The sequence below is a fragment of the Hordeum vulgare genome, chromosome 4H (assembly GCF_904849725.1).
Source record: "Hordeum vulgare subsp. vulgare chromosome 4H, MorexV3_pseudomolecules_assembly, whole genome shotgun sequence".
Lineage (NCBI taxonomy): Eukaryota > Viridiplantae > Streptophyta > Magnoliopsida > Poales > Poaceae > Hordeum > Hordeum vulgare.
The window spans coordinates 11340441-11359864 of record NC_058521.1 but is presented as its reverse complement, the minus strand read 5'-3'; the positions used below and the strand labels follow the sequence as shown (position 1 = coordinate 11359864).

Sequence of the window (19424 nt, the reverse complement as noted above, 5' to 3'; positions counted from 1 at the left end):
TGGTTGGAGGGCTAAAGCGTGGACCAGATCACTCTATTCAAATGTTTGGTGTGATGGTTTGATGTTTGACACATCTGAAATGTCTTGCACCGACTCAAGTTTGTCGAATATTTTGCCTAGCATGTTTGATCAGGAAAAAAATCTGACTTGGAAAAAATTGATCAGTGCTGGTCCTACATTAAGTTCGCATGATGACAATATTATTTACATTATGGCGAAGGAGAGCATGTGTGGTGGGACAACATATGTACTTGCTGTGAACATCAAAAGTTTGAAGCTTGAATCCGGTGCCTAGTGTTCTGCTCAAAAGATGATGTGGTTCGAATCGACATATGATTCATGTGTTCTATTTAGCTCCTTTGGCACAACTTCAGGTACCCGTCCCTAAAATTTATGGAGTTAAGAAAAAATTGTAATAAGCAGAAAAATTAGTTAATATGGTAGTCTGATAACACATGAATTAATTGCTTTTTTGTTGATGAAAACAATAATTACTGTTGCTTTACATTATTGCTTTGTAATTTTTGTTTGCAGAGTTGGTTAAAGAATTTGAAACCAAAGGGACAATATCTGAAACCAAGGAAGGGCCAGTGCTCTCAGTGGTGTCAAAGCGTCTCCGCATGCTGCGGAAGAAGCAGAATCACATCGTACAGATGGAGGAGTCGGTTGCCGCCGACAAGATGCTTAACCAGGAGCAGAAGGAGGTGATGCGCTCCAAGCCCGTCATCGCCGCACTCATTGACGAGCTTGAGCGCCTCCGCATGCCGCTCTCCACTGCTCTCACCAAGGAGCCCTCCACCGTCCCTGGACCTGCTTCCAGTTCCTCATCCTTTGTCTCCAATTTGTCCATCCAGGACCTCCTCGTGCTCATGTACTTCAGCTCCCTTTTTTATGTCAAGTCACCGAACGAGTTCATTGCCACCATGGTTGCACACAAGCACGAGCGGAGCAGCTGCATAACCCACGGCTATGTATGGGGTGATACCGTGGACTTGCTCACGGAGAACGACCTTGACGCAGTGTCTGCTGTGGCGGCCCTTGCAGCGGCTCCCCCTGCTTCCGCAGTTGGTGTCTCCCACCACGACTCCAGGACTGTGCCCATCATGCCCACCTATGGCTAACCCGAGCTGATGTGCCGATCCACCATGGTTCCTCTGTTACATGTGAGGGTTGATATGGGTTTGTAATTTGGTTTATTTGAGGTGATTGCTGATTGAAATCTGTGGCTTTTCGCTGTAGATGCTGCGGTGAGGTCCAAGTTAGACAAGATTATGGCATCAGACTACTACACAATGCCTGCAGTTGGTGGGGAACCATGGAGCTGAAGGTCTGCAGGTACAGATGAGCAGGACCATTTCACCAGAGGCACTATCACTCAAGGGGAACCTAGCTGCTGAATTTCACAAGGTGAAATAGCAAATTGGACTTTTTGTAATTTAATACTCCCTCCGTCCCCAAATAGTTCTCATAAAAATGGATGTATCTAGATGTAGTTTAGTTCTAGATACATCCTTTTTATGCATTTGTGCGACAAGTTATTCCGGATGGAGGGAGTATATGCTTAGCATGGTGAAGTGATCATTGCCCTGAAACTTTGCTATGATCTTTCTCGATGATTGATCTGCTGTAGTGCACAGTGCTCCTAGTATTATTATTATCAACTATGATCAATGTGGATTATAAACTTTAGAAGTGGAAAACTGTAAGGTTGCTCCATTTGGGGTGTAGATTATGCTGTTTTATATGGATGTTGTGGGCCGTTGCTTAGATATAACAGGCAGTGCCGGTGCATTGATGTTCTCGAACAAAGGCTGAAAATAATAACATAACAACTATGATCTTTGTATAATATTATGTGTAGTGCTACCACTATCTAGGTACAAGATGGTATCTATTCTGATAGGTCTTCGCAGTTTGCAAACATAGTAATTGAGTTTTTGTTTTATTAAAGATTATGAATATCACGTGCTATTCCCTCCATTCTAAATATAAGTCATTTTAGAGATTTCACTAGGGGACTCCATACGAAGCAAAATGAGTGAATCTATACTTTAAAGTATGTCTATATACATCCGTATATAGTCCCCTAGTGAAATCTATGAAAGGACTTATATTTAGGAAAGCCGGGAGTAGAATTCATCATTGCAGTCATGCAATAACATGATTGTTTATTGTACATCTGGTTTACTTTGTTGGCCATTACTTATAGTGCTGGTTGAAAAGTACAACAATCCTAATTCCTGATACCAGAGTAGAAGCTGCACTACCGAATGGATCGAGCGCTCCAAAATTGTTCTCGAGAAGCTGGCTGTTGTCAGGCGGCGACGGAGTTGAGGATTTTTTGGCTGGAGAGGGCTCTGATCATTGCATATATTTATTTCAGTATGGTGACTGACTTATTGCTGAATGAAAATAAACAGTTTGAGGCTACTTTTGCACAGTTTATAACATGGCTCAGCGCAACTGAGACTACTTGTGCATGAAAAGATATCAATACATGTGCAAGAATATTGCAATTGAGACTGAACTGAACTGAACTTGGGCAATTATAATGTGAGTGCAACAGTACTTGTGCTCAAGTGATCTGAATTGACTAAATCTGCATGAATCACAACATAATAGGACTATGCACTTCTATTATCTCCAGTTCAGATGTGTTGTGCATTGTCTTGATCTCTGATGTCCCACAAGCGTATGGGATCGCAACAGTTTTCGAGGGTAGAGTATTCAACCCAAATTTGTTGATTCGCCAAGACGAGAAGCGAAAGAATATTCTCAAGTATTAGCAGCTGAATGTGTCAGATTCAACCACACCTGAAAGATTAGTGTCTGCAAGCAAAGTATCAGTAGCAAGGTAGTATGATAGCAACGGTGCCAGAAAAAAGCCTTGGTTGACGGGATGTTAGTGCTGCTTACCTAGCCTCCCCGGCAACAACGCCAACAAAGTCTTGCAACAAGTAACAAAAGAATAGTAAGGAACAGTAGTAGCAACAGCAGCAAAGTGACAAGTAACAGCAGTAGTGACAGTAGCAGCAAAGTGGCCCAATCCCTTTTGTAGCAAGGGACAAGCCTAGGCAAAGTAACGTAGCGAGAACCAGTAGTAAAAGACTCGTAGGCAATGGATCGGTGATGGATGAGTGTGACGGATGTGATTCATCATGTAACATCTATAACACGGAGAGATATGTGGCTAGCTCCCGTTCGTCGATCTAATGTAGACATGTATTCCGTATGTAGTCATACGTGTTTAGGGAAAAGAACTTGCATGACATCTACTCCCTCCTTTCCGGTTTATAGGGCTCAAATCTGAAATCTCATCAAGCAAGGTGAATTGTGAATGGATGACACTAGTTTTAACTAGCCAATGAAATATTTCTCACATATTCAATTTTCAAGGCAATAAATGTAGCATCCTCCTTCTTATTGGACTTGCACGATGGATGTAGAAAACGATGCATGCATAGACACTCATCTCCTTTCTCTAAACTCTATGAATTAAATATGGCATGTGACTCAAAGCACTTTAACTCTATTAGACTCAAAATGAGCCTAATATAATGGAAATCTGAAAATTTTGAGATGAGCCCTATAAACCGGAAAGGAGGGAGTATTGTCCGTCCCTCCCGTGGCAGCGGGGTCCTAATGGAAACTACGGGATATTAAGGTTCTCCTTTTAATAAAGAACCGGACCAACGCATTAACACGCGGTGAATACATGAACTCCTCATACTATGGTCATCTCCGGGAGTGGTTCCGGCTATTGTCACTCCGGGGTTGCTGGGTCATAACACATAGTAGGTGACTACAATTTGGAAGATAGGATCTAAAACACACATATATTGGCGACAACCTAATAGGTTCAGATCTGAAATCATGGCACTCGGGCCCTAGTGACAAGCATTAAGCGTAGCCAAGTAGTAGCAACATCAATTAGAACATAGTGGATACTAGGGATCAATCCCTGTCAAGAACTAACTCGATTACATGATAGATCTCATCCAACTCATCACCATCCAGCAAGCCTACGACGAGATTACTCACGAACGATGAAGAGCATCATGAAATTGTCGATGGAGAAAGGTTGATGATGACGATGGCGACGATTTCCCCTCTCCGGAGCCCGAAACGGACTCCAGATCTGCCCTCCAGATGAGGAACAGGATGTGGCGGCGCCTCCGTATCGCAAAACGCGATGAAACCTTCTCTCTGATTTTTTTCAGGTGAAACGGAAGATATAGAGCTGAGATTGGGGGCAGTGGTGCCACGTGGGCCCCACAAGCCCGCATGGCGCGACCATAGGGGGTGGCCGCAACCTGTGGACTTGTGGCCCACTGGCACGCCCCCTCCGGTGGATCTTTGCGCATGTATTTTTCTTTTATTTCAGAAAAAATCTCCGTAAATTTTCAGGACGTTCCGAGGACTTTCATTTCTGCACAAAAACAACACCATGGCAATTCTGCTAAAAGCAACGTCAGTCCGGGTTAGTTCCATTGAAATCATGCAAATTAGAGTCCAAAACAAGAGCAAAAGAGTTCGGAAAATTAGATACGACAGAGACGTATCAACGACCCCAAGCTTAAAGCCTTGCTTTTCCTCAAGCAACTCAGTTGACAAACTGAGAGAGACAAAAGAAAAACTTTGACGAACTCTGTTTGATCTTGTTGTTGCAACTATGTCTAACTCACAACCAGAATTTCAGCAACATCACAAGCAAACCACATAAGCAAGTGACATCTAGGTCTCACGCTAAACTCATATCAATGGTATAATCAACTAGCGAGCAAATAATAATAAGCCTCAAGTGTCAACACTTCAATCAAAACAACACGAAGCAGTACGAATAGATGGTATCTCGCTAGCTCTTTCTGAGACCACAAAACATAAATGCAGAGTACCTTAAAAGACCAAGGGCTGACTAAACATTGTAATTCAAGGCAATGAAGATCCAGTCATAGTCATACTCAACACAGTTAAAAGCAAAGCATAAAAATGAGAGAGGTGCTCTCTAATTGGTGCTTTTGTAAGAGGAGGATGACTCAACAGGAACATAAATAGAGAGGCCCTTCGTAGAGGGAAGCATTGATTTGCAGAGGTGCCAGAGCTCAAGCTTTTTAAAACAGAGATAATAATTTTGGGTGGCATGCTTTCATTGTCAACACAATGACTAAGAGTTCTCAACATCTTCCACGCTACACATGCTATAGGCAGTTCCCAAACAAAAAAGTAAACTTTTGACTCCCCCACCACCAATCAATCACACTCCACGGCTAGCCGAATCCTCGGGTACCGTCCATACCAACATCAATCCTAGGGGAGTTTTGTTTGCAAATATCTTTTCGATTTGAGCATGGAACTGGGAATTCCTATTACCGGCCCCTTTCTCGTGAATGATAGGGAATAAACACATATCGAGGATAACACGCCTAGCATGGAAGATACTGATAGCCCCCTGTCACCACATGAGCGGTTCGGGCATGCAAAACAGATTATTTCTTGAAGGTTTAGAGAGTGTCACATGCAAATTTACTTGGAACGACAGGTAGATACCGCACATAGGTAGGTATGGTGGACTCATATGGCACAACTTTGGGTTTATGGGAGGTGGATGCACAAGCATTATTCCCGCTTAGTACAAGTGAAGGCTAGCAAAAGACTGGGAAGCGACCAACTAGAGAGCGACAACAGTCATCAAAATGCATTGAGATTAACTAACATTGAGTGCAAGCATGAGTAGGACATAAATCACCATGAACATGAACATCATAGAGGCTATGTTGATTTTGTTTCAACTACATGCGTGAACATGCGCCAAGTCAAGCCACTTGAAATATTCAAAGGAGGATACCATCCTATCATACTACAACACAGTCATCTCAACATTCATGTGGGCATCCATGACAAACCATTATAAGCTCCTAGCTAAGTAAGCATGGCATAAGCAACTATGATCTCTAAGTTGTCATTGCAAACATGTTTCTCTCACAACAAAGCTGAATCAGGCATGATGAGCTAGTCATATTTACAAAAACAAAATAGATCGAGTTCATACCAGCTTTTCCAGGCTCAGTCACTTCATCATATATCGTCATTAGTGCCTTTCACTTGCACGACCGAACGATGTGAACAATAATAAGCGTGCTCGTGCATTGGACTACGCTGGAATCTACAGGCAAACACAAAGGAGAAGACAAAGTAATATGGCTCTTTGAAAGCTAAACAAGTATGCATGCAAGAGCCACTAAACATTGTAACAAATATCTTCTACCTTGACCCAAAGAAAAAGAAAACTATCTACACGGGAAAGGTCCCAACAAGCAAAAGAAGAACAAGAAAATATTTTTGGGTTTTCTCAAACTAGACAGACACACGAAAAGAAAACGAGAAAAAGAAAATAAACTAGCATCGATGATACAGTGGCAAAGTGTGAACACCGGCTAACAAAGTGAAAGCATAAGCAAGAATGTAAAGTCGGTGAGAACACGTACTCCCCCAAGCTTAGGATTTTGTCCTAACTTGGTCTACTTCCAAGGAGGGAAATAACTAGCTCTGGGGTACTCCGAAGTGGACTGAGGATGCCACTGCCGTGTGAGCTCCTCTGGCTCCCACTGATAAACTGGCGTCTGGTACTCGACCGGTGGCTCGGGCACGGGCACCTGTGGTTGGGCCAAGCCCCAATATGAGTAGATGTCCGAGGACATAATAGTGTACCTTCCTGCATGAAGATTGAACAAAGAAGGAGCAGGCAAAGTAATAGTCTCACGAGTACCCTAACTAAATACCAGGTTATAAATCATCCTTCCACCTATATCTCTATCAAGGAAGTCATGGCGAACCATGCTATCGTAATCTAGATATCTCTGAGGAAGAAGAATCTCTTCTTCTTCCTCCAGTCTAATGGGTATCTCAAAGTGTTTGGCAAGACGGGTAGCATAGCTACCTCCATAGACAACACCTTTAGAACGGTTCAGGTTCAACCTTTGAGCTACTATAGCGCCCAAGCTATAAGTTTTATCGTTATAAAGGGCTTCGCGCAAGACCGCAAGATCCGGGGAACTAAGTGACCCAGCTTTCCCACGGCCAATCAAACATTTTCCCACAAAAAGCGAGAAGTACCGAAGCACGGGAAAATGAATGCTAGCAGCTCTGGCGCAAGACACTCTTCTCTCCTCTCCTACAACAATTGTACCGATAAAAGCTTCCAAGTCCCGTGGACGAGGTTCATGAATATCCCCAACGTAAGGTAATTAACAAACATTGCAAAAATCCTGGAGTGACATGCGCTGGGGGATATCATAAAGTTTAAACTCAAACCATAGGAGGATTCTTCCTCGAATAGAAGTTAAAGCTTTGTACGAAGATATTAGTGAGGAGGAGGTATTGCGGACACTTATCTTCAACGAAGGCGGTAAGGCCTACGTTCTCCACCAAGTGATAAAAGTCCTCATAAATTCCAGCGGCGCGTAAGAACACGTCGCTTGGCCACTCGCACGCTCGAACTTTTGCGACTCGAGGGACCGGATACTTGGGCTTCTTCTCACTCCCATCATCCTTGGGGTCATGGCTTGACGAGCCTATCAAGAGCCTCCTCATCTTTTCCATTTTCTATCTCTGAAAATTTCTAAAATTTTTAGTGATTCTAAGGAAAAGTGAATAAGGCTCAACGAAACTTGTAGCAACTACTCCCACAAGTGCCTAGAGGCCATATTACGCATCAAAGCTACTTGGGACCAGCTAATATCAGCATGCAAAGCTCAAGAACATGGTCACCAAGGCAACAAAAATATGCGGAGTATAAGGCACTAGAGGAAAAACTAATTGGACCAATGGAGGAGTCACTTACCAAGGAGTAATTTCCCCAAAACAGTTCGGAGAACGGTGATTTGAGCAAAGAGATCGAAAATTCCAGCAAGAGGAGCAAGAATACGGGTTTGAGCTGCGAAACGATTTTTTCTGGAGGTAGGAGAAGCAGATGGGAGCAAGAATGAGTGGAGGGGGTGCCTGTGGGCCCCACAAGCCTGGGTGGCGCGGCCAGGGGGGTGCCCGCGCCCCTAGGGCTTGTGGCCTACTAGTGTGGCCCCCAGATAGACTCTTTGTCCCAGTATTATTCAAATATTCCATAAAAAAATCATACTAGATTTTCACAGCGTTCGGAGAACTTTTATTTTCGGGGTACTTTTCCACCGGACACTAAAACAGAAAACAGGGAAAACTAAACTAAACCTATCATTTTTCTTCTAAGCAACCTAAAGTGAAAGCTTAGAACAGAGGCTTGTGACTCCTCAATTCATCCATCTCATGGTCATCGAAAGAAATCCCCTCGACAAAACTTTCTCGAATCGCAAAAGAAGACGGAGAATTTTTGAATAGTCACTAGGTTACCTCAATGGGGATGTGTATCTCCCCAACAAGAAAATCATACTTCATCTTGACACGCAGAATAGGGCATTCAAAGCTCTCAATAAGAATTGATGAAGTTTTTTCGATAGCATTGATGCAATGTACTCGATATTGTTTCTTTGGAAAGTGCACCGTATGCTCATTACCGTTGACATGGAAAGTGACATTGCCTTTGTTGCAATCTATAACAGCCCCTGCAGTGTTTAAAAAGGGTCTTCCGAGGATGACACCCATGTCATCGTCCTCGGGAATATCCAAGATAACAAAGTCTGTTAAGATAGTGGTGTTAGCAACCACAACAGGCACATCCTCGCAAATGCCGATAGGGAAAGCAATTGATTTGTGGGTCATTTGCAGAGCGATTTTAGTGGGTGTCAACTTATCCAGTTCAAGTCTACGATAAAGAGAGAGAGGCATAACACTAACACCGGCTCCAAGGCCGCACAACGCAGTTCTAACGTAGTTGCCTTTAATGGAGCAAGGTATAGTGGGCACACTGGGATCACCTAGTGTCTTCGGAGTCCCACCCTTGAAAGTGTAATTCACAAGCATGGCGGAGATCTCAAGATCAGGTATCTGATACGTCTCAAACGTATCTATAATTTTTGATGGTTTCATGCTGTTATCTTGTCATCTTTGGATATTTTATGTACCTTTTATATCTTTTTTGGGACTAACTTATTAATTCAGTGCCAAGTGCCAGTTCCTGTTTTGTGTGTGTTTTTGGCTCTTTTCAGATCTGATTTTGGAACGGAGTCCAAACGAAATAAAATCCCCAAAATATTTTTTTCCCGAATGGAAGAAGATCAGGGGGCTTGAGGGCCAAGGCAGGAGATATACAGGGTGCCCACAAGCCCCCTAGCCGCCACCAGGGGGGCGGTGGCTGGCAGGCTTGTGGCCTCCCTGGCGCCCCCCTAACCTAGCTCCTTTGCCTATATATTCCCTAAAATACGGAAAAATGGGGGAATCAACGAAACCACTTTTCCGCCGCCGCAAGCTTCCGTTTCTGCGAGATCTCATCTGGAGACCCTTCCCGGTGCCGTGCCGGAGGGGACTTTGGAGTTGGAGGGCTTCTACATCAACATCACCGCCCCTCCAATGACTGAGTAGTTCACTTCAGACCTACGGGTCCGTAGTTAGTAGCTAGATGGCTTCTTCTCTCTCTTGGATCTTCAATACAAAGTTCTCCATGATCTTCATGGAGATCTATCCGATGTAATCCTCTTTGGCGGTGTGTTTGTCGAGATCCGATGAATTGTGGATTGTGATCAGATTATCTATGATATATATTTGAGTCTTTGCTGATTACTTATATGCATGCTTTGATATCCTTGTAAGTCTCTCCGAGTCTTGGGTTTTGTTTGGCCAACTAGATCTATGATTCTTGCAATGGGAGAAGTGCTTGGTTTTCGGTTCATACCGTGTGGTGACCTTTCCCAGTGACAGAAAGGGCAGCAAGGCACACATCGTGTTGTTGCCATCAAGGGTAACAAGATGGGCTTTGTCGTAGATATGAGATTGTCCATCTACATCATGTCATCTTGCTTAAGGCGTTACTCTGTTCTTTTGGACTTAATACACTAGATGCATGCTGGATAGCGGTCGACGTGTGGAGTAATAGTAGTAGATGCAGAAAGTATCGGTCTACTTGTTTTGAACGTGATGCCTATAGATATAATCATTGCCATAGATGACGTCATGACTTTGCGTGGTTCTATCAATTTCTCGACAGCAATTTGTTCACCCACCGTCTACTTGTTTTCATGAGAGAAGCCACTAGTGAACACTACGGCCCCCGGGTCTATCCACACCTATCGTTTCCACTTTCGCTTTTACTTTGCTTTGTTACTTTGTTGCTTTCAGTTCTCACTTGGCAAACAATCTATAAGGGATTGACAACCCCTTCATAGCGTTGGGAGCAAGCTTTTTGTGTTTGTGCAGGTACTTGTGATACTCCTTAACTAGATCGATACCTTGGTTCTCAAAACTGAGGGAAATACTTACCGTCGCTGTGCTACATCACCCTTTCCGCTTCGAGGGAACACCAACGCAAGGCTCCAAGGCCACGGGGGAATCCTTTGCATATTTGCCAAGGAAGTCCCTAAAGGCGTAGCCGTAGCAAAAGGATTCCTGGTGCCGTTGCTGAGGAGTATCAAGACAAGAGCAGTCTCCCGTCAGCACGTGTTTCTGGCGCCGTTGGAACGTCTTTTGTTGCAGTAGCAGTATCCTCCTCTTATTAGTCACAATATCTTTCATGTACTTAGCATACAGAGACATTTTGAGCATATCCGTCAAACACATTTGCAGAAAGACAGGTCTGATCATCTCAACGAAGCGCTCAAAATCCTCATCATCCTTTTTCTTGGATGGTTTGGGAGGAAAGGGCATGGGTTTCTGAACCCATGGCTGTTGGAAATATGCCCTAGAGGCAATAATAAATTAGTTATTATTATATTTCTTTGTTCATGATAATCGTTTATTATCCATGCTATAATTGTATTGATTGGAAACACAGTGCATGTGTGGATACATAGACAAAACACTGTCCCTAGTAAGCCTCTAGTTGACTAGCTCGTTGATCAAAGATGGTCAAGGTTTCCTGACCATAGGCAAGTGTTGTCTACATAGTTTTCGAACCCGCAGGGTCTGCACACTTAAGGTTCGACGTTGTTTTATGCGTATTTGAGTTATATGGTTGGTTACCGAATGCTGTTCGGAGTCCCGGATGAGATCACGGACGTCACGAGGGTTTCCGGAATGGTCCGGAAACGAAGATTGATATATAGGATGACCTCATTTGGTTACCGGAAGGTTTTCGTGCATTACCGGAAAAGTTTCGGGCTCATCGGTAGTGTACTGGGAGTGCCGGGAGGGGTGCCGGGGACCATCAGGAGGGGTGTCACGCCCCAAGGGGTCTCATGAGCTATGGGAAGAGATAAACCAGCCCCTAGTGGGCTGGAATAAGTTCCCACTAAGGCCCATAAGGTTTGAGAAGGAAAAAACACAAGGTGGAAAGAGTTTCCAAGTGGGAAGGTGGAATCCTACTCCAAGTAGGATTGGAGTAGGACTCCTCCACCTCCAATTTTGGCCAAACCTTTAGGTTTTGAGGCTGCCTCCTCCCCTCCCTCCCTCCTATATATAGTGGGTTTTTAGGGCTGATTTGAGACAACTTTTGCCACGGCAGCCCGACCACATACCTCCACGGTTTTACCTCTAGATCGCGTTTCTGCGGAGCTCGGGCGGAGCCCTGCTGAGATTAGATCACCACCAACCTCCGGAGCGCCGTCACGCTGCCGGAGAACTCATCTACCTCTCCGTCTCTCTTGCTGGATCAAGAAGGCCGAGATCATCGTCGAGCTGTACGTGTGCTGAACGCGGAGGTGCCGTCCGTTCGGCACTAGATCGGAGCGGATCGTGGGACGGATCGCGGGATGGTTCGTGGGACAGTTCGCGGGGCGGATCGAGGGACGTGAGGACGTTCCACTACATCAACCGCGTTCACTAACGCTTCTGCTGTGCGATCTACAAGGGTACGTAGATTGGAAATCCCCTCTCGTAGATGGACATCACCATGATAGGTCTTCGTGCGCGTAGGAAATTTTTTGTTTCCCATGCGACGTTCCCCAACAGTGGCATCATGAGCTAGGTTCATGCGTAGATGTCTTCTCGAGTAGAACACAAAAGTTTTTGTGGGCGGTGATGTGCGTTTTGCTGCCCTCCTTAGTCTTTTCTTGATTCCGCGGTATTGTTGGATCGAAGCGGCTCGGACCGACATTACTCGTACGCTTACGAGAGACTGGTTTCATCGCTACGAGTAACTCCGTTGCTCAAAGATGACCGGCGAGTGTGGGTTTCTCCAACTTTAGTTGAATCGGATTTGACCGAGGAGGTCCTTGGATGAGGTTAAATAGCAATTCATATATCTCCGTTGTGGTGTTTGCGTAAGTAAGATGCGATCCTACTAGATACCCATGGTCACCACGTAAAACATGCAACAACAATTAGAGGACGTCTAACTTGTTTTTGCAGGGTATGCTTGTGATGTGATATGGCCAACGATGTGATGTGATATATTGGATGTATGAGATGATCATGTTGTAATAGTTAATATCGACTTGCACGTCGATGGTACGGCAACCGGCAGGAGCCATAGGGTTGTCTTTAAACTAACGTTTGTGCTTGCAGATGCGTTTACTATATTGCTAGGACGTAACTTTAGTAGTAATAGCATGAGTAGCACGACAACCCCGATGGCGACACGTTGATGGAGATCATGATGATGGAGATCATGGTGTGACGCCGGTGACAAGAAGATCGTGCCGGTGCTTTGGTGATGGAGATCAAGAAGCGCATGATGATGGCCATATCATGTCACATATGAATTGCATGTGATGTTAATCCTTTATGCACCTTATCTTGCTTAGAACGACGGTAGCATTATGAGGTGATCTCTCACTAAAATTTCAAGACGAAATTGTGTTCTCCCCGACTGTGCACCATTGCGACAGTTCTTTGTTTCGAGACACCACGTGATGATCGGGTGTGATAGACTCAACGTTGACATACAATGGGTGCAAAACAGTTGCACACGCGGAACACTCGGGTTAAGCTTGACGAGCCTAGCATGTGCAGACATGGCCTCGGAACACATGAGACCGAAAGGTCGAGCATGAATCGTATAGTTGATATGATTAGCATAGAGATGCTTACCACTGAAACTATTCTCGACTCACGTGATGATCGGACTTGAGATAGTGGATTTGGATCATGTACCACTCAAATGACTAGAGAGATGTACTTTTGAGTGGGAGTTCTTAAGTAATATGATTAATTGTACTAATTGTCATGAACATAGTCTAATGGTCTTTGCGAATTACGATGTAGCTTGTGCTATCGCTCTACTGTTTTTATATGTTCCTAGAGAAAACTTAGTTGAAAGTTGATAGTAGCAAACTTTGCAGAGGATTGTCCTCGTTGCTGCGCATAAGGCTTATGTCCTTAATGCACCACTCGGTGTGCTGCACCTCGAGCGTCGTTTGTGGATGCTGTCAACATCCGACATACACGTTTCTGATGACTACACGATAGTTCAGTGCAAAATACTTAATGGCTTAGAAGCAAGGCGCCGAAGACGTTTTGAAACGTCACGGAACATAAGTGATGTTCTAAAGAGATGAAATTGTGATTTCATGCTTGTGCCCTTGTTAAGAGGTACGAGACCTCCGACAAGATTCATTGTCCACGAAGTAAAGGAGAAAAGCTCAATCGTTGAGCGTGTGCTCAGATTGTCTGAGTACGAGAATCACTTGAATCAAGTGGGAGTTAATCTTCCAGATGAGATAGTGATGATTCTCCAAAGTCACTGCCACTAAGCTGTGAGAGCTTCGTGATGAACTATAACATATCAAGGATAGATACAATGATCCTTGAGCGATTCGCGATGTTTGACACTGCGAAAGTAGAAATCAAGAAGGAGCATCAATAGTTGATGGTTAGTAAAACCACTAAGTTTCAAGAAAGGCAAGGGCTAGAAGGGATACTTCGTGAAACGGCAAAACAGTTGCTGCACTAATGAAGAGACCCAAGATTAAGCCCAAACCCGAGACTAAGTGCTTCTGTAATGAGGGGAACAGTCACTGAGGCGGAGCAACTCTAGATACCTGGTAGATAAGAAGGCTGGCAAAAGTCGAAAGAAGTATATTTGATATACATGATGTTGATGTGTACTTTACTAGTACTCCTAGTAGCACGAGGGTATTGGATACCGTTCGCTTGCTAAGTGATTGGTAACATGAAATGAAAGCTACGGCATAAACGGAGACTAGCTAAAGGCGAGGTGACGATACGTGTTGGAAGTGTTTCCAAGGTTGATATGATCAAATGTCGCACGCTCCCTCTACCATCGGGATTGGTGTTAAACATAAATAATTGTTATTTGGTGCTTGCTTTAAGCATGAACATGATTGGATCGTGTTTATTGCAATACAATTATTCATTTAAAGAGAATAATGGTTACTCTATTTGCTTGAATAATCACCTTCAATGGTTTATTGAATCTCGATCGTAGTGTTACACATGTTCATGATATTGGTGCCAAAAGATGCGAGGTAATGATGATAGTACCACTTACTTGTGGCACTGCCGCTTGAGTCATGTTGGTATAAATTGCATGAAGAGGCTCCATGCTGATGGATCTTTATACTCACTTGATTTTGAATCACTAGTGACATGCAAATCATACCACATGAGCAAGGCCTTGTTTTCATTGAGATGAAACAAGATAGTAACTTGTTGGAAGTGATACATTTTGATGTATGCAGTCCAATGGGTGGTGAGGCATGAAGTGGATATCATTATGTTCTTACTTCAATGACGATTTGAGTAGATACAAGAGTATTTACTTAATGAATCACAAGTCTGAAATATTGAAAAGTTCAATTCTGTTTCAGAGTGAAGTTCGTCGTAACAAGAGGATAAACGGTCTACGATATGATCATAGAAATGAATATCTAAGTTACGAGCTTTGGTACGCAGTTAAGACAATGTGGAAATTGTTTCGCAGTTCATGCCACCTGGAACATCATAGTGTGATGATGTGTCTGAACGTCATAGCGACGCACTATTTGGTATGGTGCATGCTATGATGTCTCTTATCAAATTGCCACTATCGTTTATGGGTTATGCATTAGAGACAACCGCATTCACTTTAAATAGGGCACCGCATATTTCCTTTGAGATGACACAGTATAGACTGATGTTTAGAGAAATCTAAACTGTCGTTTCTTGAAAGTTTGGGGCTTCGACACTTATGTGAAAAAGTTTCAGTCTGATAAGATCGAACCCGAAGCGGATAAATGCATCTTCATAGGATATCCAAAACAATTGGGTACATCTCCTATCTCAGATCCGAAAGCAAAGTGTTTGTTTCTAGAAACGGATCCTTTCTCGAGGAAAGGTTTCTCTCGAAATAATTGAGTGGGAGGGTGGTAGAACTTGATGAGGTTATTGAACCATCACTTCAACCAGTGTGTAGCAGGGCGCAGGAAGTTGTTCCTGTGGCGCCTACACCAATTGAAGTGAAAGCTGATGATGGTGATCATCGAGCATCGGATCAAGTTACTACAAGCCTCGTAGGTTGACAAGGTCGCGTACTACTGCAGAGTGGTATGGTAACCCTGTCTTGGAGGTCATGTTGTTGAGCAACAGTGAACCTACGAGTTATGGAGAAAGCAATGGTGGGCCCGGATTCCGACAAATGGCTGGAAGCCATGAAATCCGAGAGAGGATCCATGTATGAAAACAAAGTGTAGACTTTGGAAGAACTACTTGATGGTCATAATACTATTGAGTAAAGATGAATCTTTAAAAGGAAGACACACGATGATGGTGATAAGTCACTATTAAGAAAAGCTCGACTTGTCGCAAAGATGTTTCCGACAAGATCAAACAGTTGACTATGATGAGACTTTCTCACTCGTAGTGATGCTAAAAGTCTTTTAGAATTATGTTAGTAGTTGCTGCACTATTTATGAAATATTGCACATAAGATGTCAAAACATTGTTTCCTCGACGGTTTCCTTGAGCAAACATTGTATGTGATACAACCAGGAGGTTTTGTCGATCCTAAGGATACTAGCAAGTATGCAAGCTCCAACGATCCTTCAATGGACTGGTGCAAGCATCTCAGAGTTGGAATATACACTTTGATGAGATGATCAAAGATTTTGGGTTTGTACAAGGTTTATGAGAAACTTGTATTTCCAAAGAAGTGAGTGGGAGCACTATAGAATTTCTGATAAGTATATGTGGTTGACATATTGTGGATCAGAAGTAATGTAGAATTTCTGTAAAGCATACAAGGTTGTTTGAAAGGAGTTTTCAAAGGAATACCTGGATTGCGCTACTTGAACGTTGAGCATCAAAGATCTATGGATATAGATCAAAAGCGCTTAATGGAAGTTTCAACAAGATGCATGCCTTGACAAGTTTTTGAAGGAGTTCAAAATAGATCAGCAAATAAGGAGTTCTTGGTTGCGTTGTAAGGTGTGAATTTGAGTAAGACTCAAAACCCGGTGACGACAAAATAAAGAGAATAGACGAAGGTCGTCTTCTATGCCTTAGCCGTAGACTCTAAAGTATGCCATGCTGAGTACCGCACCTGATGTGTGCCTTGCAGCAAGTCTGTTAAGAGGTACACAAAGTGATCCAGGATTGAATCACTGATCAGCGGTCAAAGTTATCCTTAGTAACTAAATAGACTAAGGAATTTTTCTCGATTATGGAGGTGGTTAAAGAGTTCGTCGTAAAGGGTTACGTCGATGCAAGCTTTGACACTAATCCGAATAAGTATGAGTAGTGAAACAGATTCGTATAGTAGAGTAGATATTTGGAGTATTTCCGAATAGCACATAGTAGCAGCATCTATAAGATGACATAAAGATTTGTAAAGAACACACAGATCTGAAAGTTTCAGAACCGTTGACTAAAACCTCTCTCACGAGCAAGACGTGATCAGTGTTGGAAATATGCCCTAGAGGCAATAATAAATTAGTTATTATTATATTTCTTAGTTCATGATAATCGTTTATTATCCATGCTATAATTGTATTGATTGGAAACACAATACTTGTGTGGATACATAGACAAAACACTGTCCCTAGTAAGCCTCTAGTTGACTAGCTCGTTGATCAAAGATGGTCAAGGTTTCCTGGCCATAGGCAAGTGTTGTCACTTGATAACGGGATCACATCATTAGGAGAATCATGTGATGGACTAGACCCAAACTAATAGACGTAGCATGCTGATCGTGTCATTTTGTTGCTACTGTTTTCTGCGTGTCAAGTATTTGTTCCTATGACCATGAGATCATATAACTCACGGACACCGGATGAATGCTTTGTGTGTATCAAACGTCGCAACGTAACTGGGTGACTATAAAGATGCTCTACAGGTATCTCCGAAGGTGTTCGTTGAGTTAGTATAGATCGAGACTGGGATTTGTCACTCTGTGTGACGGAGAGGTATCTCGGGGCCCACTCGGTAATACAACATCACACACAAGCCTTGCAAGCAATGTAACTTAATGTAAGTTGCGGGATCTTGTATTACGGAACGAGTAAAGAGACTTGCCGGTAAACGAGATTGAAATAGGTATGCGGATACTAACGATCGAATCTCGGGCAAGTAACATACCGAAGGACAAAGGGAATGGCATACGGGATTATATGAATCCTTGGCACTGAGGTTCAAACGATAAGATCTTCATAGAATATGTAGGATCCAATATGGGTATCCAGGTCCCGCTATTGGATATTGACCGAGGAGTCTCTCGGGTCATGTCTACATAGTTCTCGAACCCGCAGGGTCTGCACACTTAAGGTTCGACGTTGTTTTATGCGTATTTGAGTTATATGGTTGGTTACCGAATGTTGTTCGGAGTCCCGGATGAGATCACGGATGTCACGAGGGTTTCCGGAATGGTCCGGAAACGAAGATTGATATATAGGATGACCTCATTTGGTTACCGGAAGGTTTTCGTGCATTACCGGAAAAGTTTCGGGCTCATCGGTAGTGTACCGGGAGTGCCGGGAGGGGTGCCGGGGACCATCGGGAGGGGTGTCACGCCCCAAGGGGTCTCATGGGCTATGGGAAGAGATAAACCAGCCCCTAGTGGGCTGGAATAAGTTCCCACTAAGGCCCATAAGGTTTGAGAAGGAAAAAACACAAGGTGGAAAGAGTTTCCAAGTGGGAAGGTGGAATCCTACTCCAAGTAGGATTGGAGTAGGACTCCTCCACCTCCAATTTCGGCCAAACCTTTAGGTTTTGAGGCTGCCTCCTCCCCTCCCTCCCACCTATATATACGGAGGTTTTAGGGCTGATTTGAGATGACTTTTCTCACGGCAGCCCGACCACATACCTCCACGGTTTTTCCTCTAGATCGTGTTTCTGCGGAGCTCGGGCGGAGCCCTGCTGAGACAAGGTCATCACCAACCTCCGGAGCGCCGTCACGCTGCCGGAGAACTCTTCTACCTCTCCGTCTCTCTTGCTGGATCAAGAAGGCCGAGATCATCGTCGAGCTGTACGTGTGCTGAACGCGGAGGTGCCGTCCGTTCGGTACTAGATCGTGGGACTGATCGCGGGATTGTTCGCGGGGCGGATCGAGGGACGTGAGGACGTTCCACTACATCAACCGCGTTCTCTAACGCTTCTGCTGTACGATCTACAAGGGTACGTAGATCACTCATCCCCTCTCGTAGATGGACATCACCATGATAGGTCTTCGTGCGCGTAGGAAATTTTTTGTTTCCCATGCGACGTTCCCCAACAGTGGCATCATGAGCTAGGTTCATGCGTAGATGTCTTCTCGAGTAGAACACAAAAGGTTTTGTGGGCGGTGATGTGCGTTTTGCTGCCCTCCTTAGTCTTTTCTTGATTCCGCGGTATTGTTGGATTGAAGCGGCTTGGACCGACATTACTCGTACGCTTACGAGAGACTGGTTTCATCGTTACGAGTAACCCCCTTTGCTCAAAGATGACTGGCAAGTGACGGTTTCTCCAACTTTAGTTGAATCGGATTTGACCGAGGAGGTCCTTGGATGAGGTTAAATAGCAACTCATATATCTCCGTTGTGGTGTTTGCGTAAGTAAGATGCGATCCTACTAGATACCCTTGGTCACCACGTAAAACATGCAACAACAAAATTAGAGGACGTCTAACTTGTTTTTGCAGGGTATGATTGTGATGTGATATGGCCAATGATGTGATGTGATATATTGGATGTATGAGATGATCATGTTGTAATAGAAATATCGACTTGCACGTCGATGGTACGGCAACCGGCAGGAGCCATAGGGTTGTCTTTATACTAACATATGTGCTTGCAGATGCGTTTACTATTTTGCTAGGATGTAGCTTTAGTAGTAATAGCATAAGTAGCACGACAACCCCGATGGCAACACGTTGATGGATGATCATGGTGTGTCGCCGGTGACAAGAAGATCGTGCCGGTGCTTTGGTGATGGAGATC

General features: G+C 43.9%; 1 pseudogene; it reads left to right on the top strand.

Annotated features, from left to right (window-relative positions):
* Positions 1–211: 211 nt before the first annotated feature.
* Positions 212–19424, top strand: part of LOC123450181 — a 38073-nt pseudogene continuing 18860 nt past the window's right edge.